The sequence below is a fragment of the Gorilla gorilla genome, chromosome 12, assembly GCF_029281585.2.
Source record: "Gorilla gorilla gorilla isolate KB3781 chromosome 12, NHGRI_mGorGor1-v2.1_pri, whole genome shotgun sequence".
NCBI classification, from domain to species: domain Eukaryota; kingdom Metazoa; phylum Chordata; class Mammalia; order Primates; family Hominidae; genus Gorilla; species Gorilla gorilla.
The window spans coordinates 113,586,525-113,592,641 of NC_073236.2; the positions used below are offsets into that span (position 1 = coordinate 113,586,525).

Consider the following 6,117-nt stretch of genomic DNA (forward strand, 5'->3'; position numbering starts at 1 on the left):
ATGTGTTCTGAGAGTGAGATGTGTGAAATGAATCTTACAGAGGTAAAATCAAGATGTCAGCAGATCTGCATTTCTTCTGGAAACCGCAGGGAAGAATCCATTTGCTTGCTCTTTCCAACTTCTGGAGCCTGTCATCAATCCTTGCCTCAAGGCCCTTTCCTTTATCTTTAAAGTGCATCAGTTTCACCGGACACAGTGGCTCACACCTGTCATCCCAGAACTTTGGGAGACCAAGGCAGGAGGATCATTTGAGCCCAGGAGTTTGAGACCAGCCTGGGCAACATAGTGAGACCCCATCTCTACAAAAAATAAAAATAAAAATTAGCCAAGCGTGATGACACACACCTGTGGTCCCAGCTACCCAGGAGGATGAGGCTCACTTGAGCCCACGAGGTCAAGGCGGCAGTGAGCCATGATTGTGCCACTGCACTCCAGCCTGGGCAACAGAGTGAGACCCTGTCTCAAAAAATAAATACATAAATAAAGTGCTGCATCAGTTCAACCTGTGCTTTTTTGTTTCTCACAAAAGGGTCCTTGTGTCTCCCTTTTACAAGGACCCTTGTGATTACATTGGGCCCACACAGATTATCCGTGATAATATCCCTCTCAATATTCATAATTTAATCACATCTGCAAAATCCCTTTTGACACATACATTTACATATCCAGAAGTTCTAGGGATTAGCACATGGACATCTTTGGGTGGTCATTATTCTGTCTATCCAGGCTTAACAGCAGAACAGAGATGACAGAGAAAAAAGTCAGTCAACTTGAAGATAGATCAATAGAAACGATCCAATCTGAAAACCAGAGAAAAAAGATTGAAAACCTGAACAGAACCACTGGGATCTGTGGATAAAACACTAAAAAGACAGCTGGGCACAGTGCCTCATGCCTGTAATCCCAGCACTTTGGGAGGCTGAGGCAGGCGGATCACGAGGTCAGGAAATCGAGACCATCTTGGCTAACAGGGTGAAACCCCGTCTCTACTAAAAATACAAAAAAATTAGCTGGGTGTGGGCATGCACCTGTGGTCCCAGCTACTCAGGAGGCTGAGGCAGGAGAATCGCTTGAACCTGGGAGGCGGAGGTTGCAGTGATCAGAGATAGCACCGCTGCACTCCAGCCTAGGCAATAGAGCAAGACTCCGTCTCAAAAAAAAAAAAAAATACTAAAAAGGCCTAATAGTTGTGTCATTAGAGCTCCAGAGAAGAAGAGAAATAATTCAGTGCAGAAAAACAATTTGAAATAGTGGCTGATAAAAGACATGAATCTACAGATGCAAAAGCTCACCAAATCCAAAAAGGATAAGTCCAAAGAAAGCCCACCTTAAACACATCATAACTGCTAAAAACTAAAGTCAAAGAAAAAATCTTGAAAGCAGCCAAGGAAAAATGATACATTACTTATAGGGGATCAATGAGTTATATGGCGTGGATTTTGTTTTAGAAACCATGAAAGCCAGAAAGAAACAGAACAACACTTTTAAATACTGCAAAGACCATATATTTTAACTCCATTTTATTGATGTGAAAACTGAGGTCTAGAAAGATGAAGTGGTTGTCTCGAATCACAAGGCTCATTAATCCCACTCCTAATATAATGACCACTTTTCTACCATGCTGTGGTTTGAATGTGTCCCCAAAGTTCATGTGTTGGAAACTTAATCCCTAATGCCACAGTGTTGAGGGGTGGAGACCTTTAAGAGGTGATTAGGTTGTGAGGACTCTGAGTCCATTTTGTGTTGCAATAACAGAATACCACAGACTGGCAATTTTTTTTTTTTTTTAAAAGACGTTTATTTCTTACAGTCCTGAAGTCCTAAGGGAGTAGGCTCCTAATAAAAGGATAAGTTAGGGCCCCCTTCCTCTTTCTCTCTCTGTCTCTGTCTCTGTCTCCCGCCCCCACCCCACCATCTCTCTCTCTCTCTCATGTGCTCTCTTGAATTTCCATCTTCTGCCATGGGATGACAGAGCAGGAAGGCCCTCACCAGATGTAAGCCCCTCAACCTTGGACTTCTCAGCCTCCAGAGCTGTAAGAAATAGATGTCTTCTTTAAAAAAAAAAATTACCCAGTCTGTGGTATTCTGTTATTGCAACACAGAACAGACTCAGACGTACTGATACAGCATCCTTGGTTTTTCTGAGCATGTGTTAATACATTCTTTTAGCTGCAAGTAACAGAAAGCTGCTCTATCCAGCTCAAAGGGAAATAATGAAAGGAAGTCAGGTTCTCTGAAGGAACTAAAGATCAGGAGTGCAAATGAACATCAGGGATAAACTGAATTTGAAAAGAGGAACTCACCTCATGTTTGTCTGTTTCTGTATCCATATTAGTTTTACTTTTCCTTGGAGCTCAGACTATTTTCCCAGTCCCCATGACAGAAAACCAAGAGCTGCTGAGTTTACAAGTTGTAGGCCCAACCCCAGACTCTCACTGGGTCCCAGTTCCAAAATTACCCCAGAAGAGAGAAATTGTTCCCACTTGGTTTTAGATGTGGACTGTACTGTAATCAGAGATTAGTGTAACCAAGTGTAAAACAGCTACTTTGGCCAAGCATGGTGGCTCACTCCTGTAATCCCAGCACTTCGGGAGGCCGAGGCAGGTGGATCACTTGAGGTCAGGAGTTTGAGACTAGCCTGGCCAACATGGTGAAACCCCATCTCTAATAAAAATGCAAAAATTAGCCGGGAGTGGTGGTGGGCGCCTGTAGTCCCAGCTACTTGGGAGGCTGAGGCAAGAGAACTGCTTGAACCTAGGAGACGGAGGTTGCAGTGAGCCAAGATTGTGCCATCTCACTCCAACCTGGGTGACAGAGAGAGACTCCATCTCAAAGAAAAAAGAAAAAGGCTACTTCCATGGTAAACCTGTGGTTATGGGCAGAGGGCAGTTTCTAAGAAATGAGTCAGAAAATAAGCAGAATATAATCATGAACAATAGGTTCTCAGTACAAGGACCTGCTATTTTTTGCCCTTGACACACATTTCTCTAGGGCTTCTAACAGGCTACTCAAAAATATTTTCTAGGTTTATTGACTTTATAAAATCTACTTACTTGTATATTTCATCATTAAATTAAGTTTTTCAGTTTTCCTGCTCACTAGAATATTGAAATAAGTTCACTACTGCATGGTTTGGCAGGGAATGCGTACTCACTTCTCCCATTTCCACAGAAGGAAAGGAACTTCCACTTCCAGAAGGATATATTTTCTGTTCCCTCTCCCTCTCACCGAAGCAAAAAGTGACTTATATCACTTTTTGACGTAAGGGGAACAGAGAGGGATTTCTGACCAGAGAACCAGAATATATCCTTCTGATAAGGATATATTCTGGTAAGACTTGGAGAATGAGCTCTGGGTGCCCCGTCTTTTGAAGTGGCCAGTCCTCCATACTTGTCCTCAGCTCCCCGTCCCCAGAGAGGTAGACCTGGAGATGCCTTGCTGTGCCAGTGACTACCTGGAGATGCCTTGCTGTGCCAGTGACTGAGTTAGTGAATTCAGTTCGAGGGGGATGTATTGGGAAGTACACTTGGCTCAGATCAAAATCACCTTCTCTCACTCAGCTTTTCCATTAATGAAGCTGACTCATGTCTGCTTTCCTATTAGTGACCCCTTTCCAAACCATAACACGTAGTTGTTGACTCAGAGAGAAAATTGTTCTTCTTTCATGGAGTAATACTACCATCTTGCAGCCGTCCAGGATTTGTATATCGTATATTTTTTATACTCACATTAGTCATCTTCTCTTATATGATTTCAGGATTTTGTCTCACACTTAGGTAGGTCATCTATACCTCCAAAATTATAAAATAATTTTCATTAATGGGTTTTAATAGATAGGGAATGGTACCTAAGAGATACTTAAGTTTATAAGATTATAACCCTGAATTATGCCTTAAAATTAGTCAGGACCCTGGCTTAAGGATTTGAAATTATTTTATCTTTAGAAGAAACAGTTCTTCTCCACTCTAATGTCCTGGTCTCTCCATAGGTTTATTTGTATATAAGGTCAGCATGAAACTTTTGTGAAGACCCCACATCTTGTAAGAATCAAAGAAAGCATCAGAAATTCCATGAGTTTCTTCAGCTTCTCTAAGTTGTGCTCTTGAGGTACATAGCTTTAATATAAACGCTGAAGCAGGGTTTTCTGAACAGTCCCAGACAGCAAATACAGGATCTCATTCTAGGGTCCAGACTTAGATACTTAAATTATAGATCTAAGGCTGTCATTATTCCTTCTGAATAACTTTATACCATTTCTTTTAACATTTTAATGTCAGAAGTATCTTTTTTCCTATAAAGACATATATAATGTGTCCAGCTTTTTGTTAAAATACCTCTTCTTGTCAAATATTTCACAGATAAGTAATTTTATAGCATCAAACAATTTTGAACAGACTCTTTCTATATTAGAGTTTTCTGTGTCAGCCAAGGATTAGCTGACTTGCCATTACTGGAATTGTGCTGCAGCTGGGTGAACAGCTGTGCATTTCCCCTTCTCTCTACACATGTCACATGATGTGGCCGCTGCCACTGGCCACAGCTTGGTAGCAACCAGCAGAAATCCTGTATCTCATAACAGCTGTCATGACCTCTGAACCCAAATTGTATTTGTACAAATACACCAAGATCCCCAGTCAGAATGGCTGTTACTAAAAAGCCAAAAATTAACAGATGCTGGCGAGGCTGTGGAGAAAAAGGAACACTTACACACTGTTGGCGGGAGTGTAAATTAGTTCAGCCATTGTGGAAGACAGTGGCAATTCCTGAAAGACTTAAAGACAGAAATACCATTCTACCCAGCAATCCCATTACTGGGTCTATACCCAAAGGCATATAAATCATTCTTTTATAAAGACATATGCATGTGGATGTTCATTGCAGCACTGTTCATAGTAGCAAAAACATGTAATCAACCTAAATGCCCATCAATGATAGACTGGATAAAGAAAATGTGGTACATATACACCATGGAATACTATACAGCCATAAAAAAGAATGAGATCATGTCTTTTGCAGGGACATGGATGGAGCTGGAGGCCATTATCCTTAGCAAACTAACACAAGAACAGAAAACCAAATACCACATATTTTCACTTATAAGTGGGAGCTAAATGATGAAAACACATGGACACATAGAGGGGAACAACACACACTGGGGCCTTTCAGAGGGTGGGTCAGGAAAATAACCAATGGGTACTAGGCTTAATACCTGGGTGATGAAATAATCTGTACAACAAACCCCCATGACTCAAGTTTACCTGTGTAACACACCTGCACTTGTACCCCTGAACCTAAAATAAAAGTTAAAAAAAAATACACCAAGATTCAATGTCTGGTTCATAGAGGTAACTAATATGTAGCAACCCCAGCAGTTACTTTTTCTCTTTCTTTTCTTTTTTCTTTTGAGACAGGGTCTTGCTCTGTTGCCCAAGCTGGAGTGCAGTGGCACGATCACAGCTCACTGTGGCTTTGACCTCCTGGGCTCAGGTGATCGTCCCACCTCAGCCTCCCGTGTAGCTGGGATTACAAGCATGTGCTGCCACACCCAGCTAACTTTTTGTAGAGATGAAATTTTGCCATATTGAGGTTTTGTCATGTTGACCAGGCTGGCCTTGGACTCCTGGGCCTTAAGCAATCCACCCTCCTCGGCCTCCCAAAGTGCTTGGATTACAGGCATGAGCCACCACATCTGGGCCCAGCAGTTACTTTCTATAAGAGGTAATGGAGGCCGGGCGCGGTGGCTCATGCTTGTAATCCTAGCAGTTTGGGAGGCCGAGGCAGGTGGATCTTTTGAGGCCAGGAGTTTGAGACCTGCCTGGCCAACATGGTGAAACCCCGTCTCTACTAAAAATACAAAATTATCTGGGTGTGGTGGTGGGCACCTGTAATCCCAGCTACTTGGGAGGCGGAGGCAGGAGAATCACTTAAACCTAGGAGGTGGAGGTTGTAGTGAGCCAAGATCGCACCATTGTACTTCACCCTGGGCAACAGAGTGAGACTCTGTCTCAAAAAAAAACAAACACAGAAGAAGAAGAAGTAATGGAGGCCAGGTCCAGTTGTGGCTCACGCCTGTAATCCCAACTACTTGGGCAGGCTGAGGTGGGAGAATCACTTTGG

At 42.5% G+C, this 6,117-nt stretch overlaps 1 protein-coding gene across 1 annotated transcript in view; it reads left to right on the plus strand.

Moving 5' to 3' along the window:
- The window catches only part of ADGRF3 (adhesion G protein-coupled receptor F3), a 41,376-nt gene that overhangs the window by 19,962 nt on the left and 15,297 nt on the right, over positions 1-6,117 (plus strand). The gene's annotated exons all lie outside the window — the stretch shown is intronic.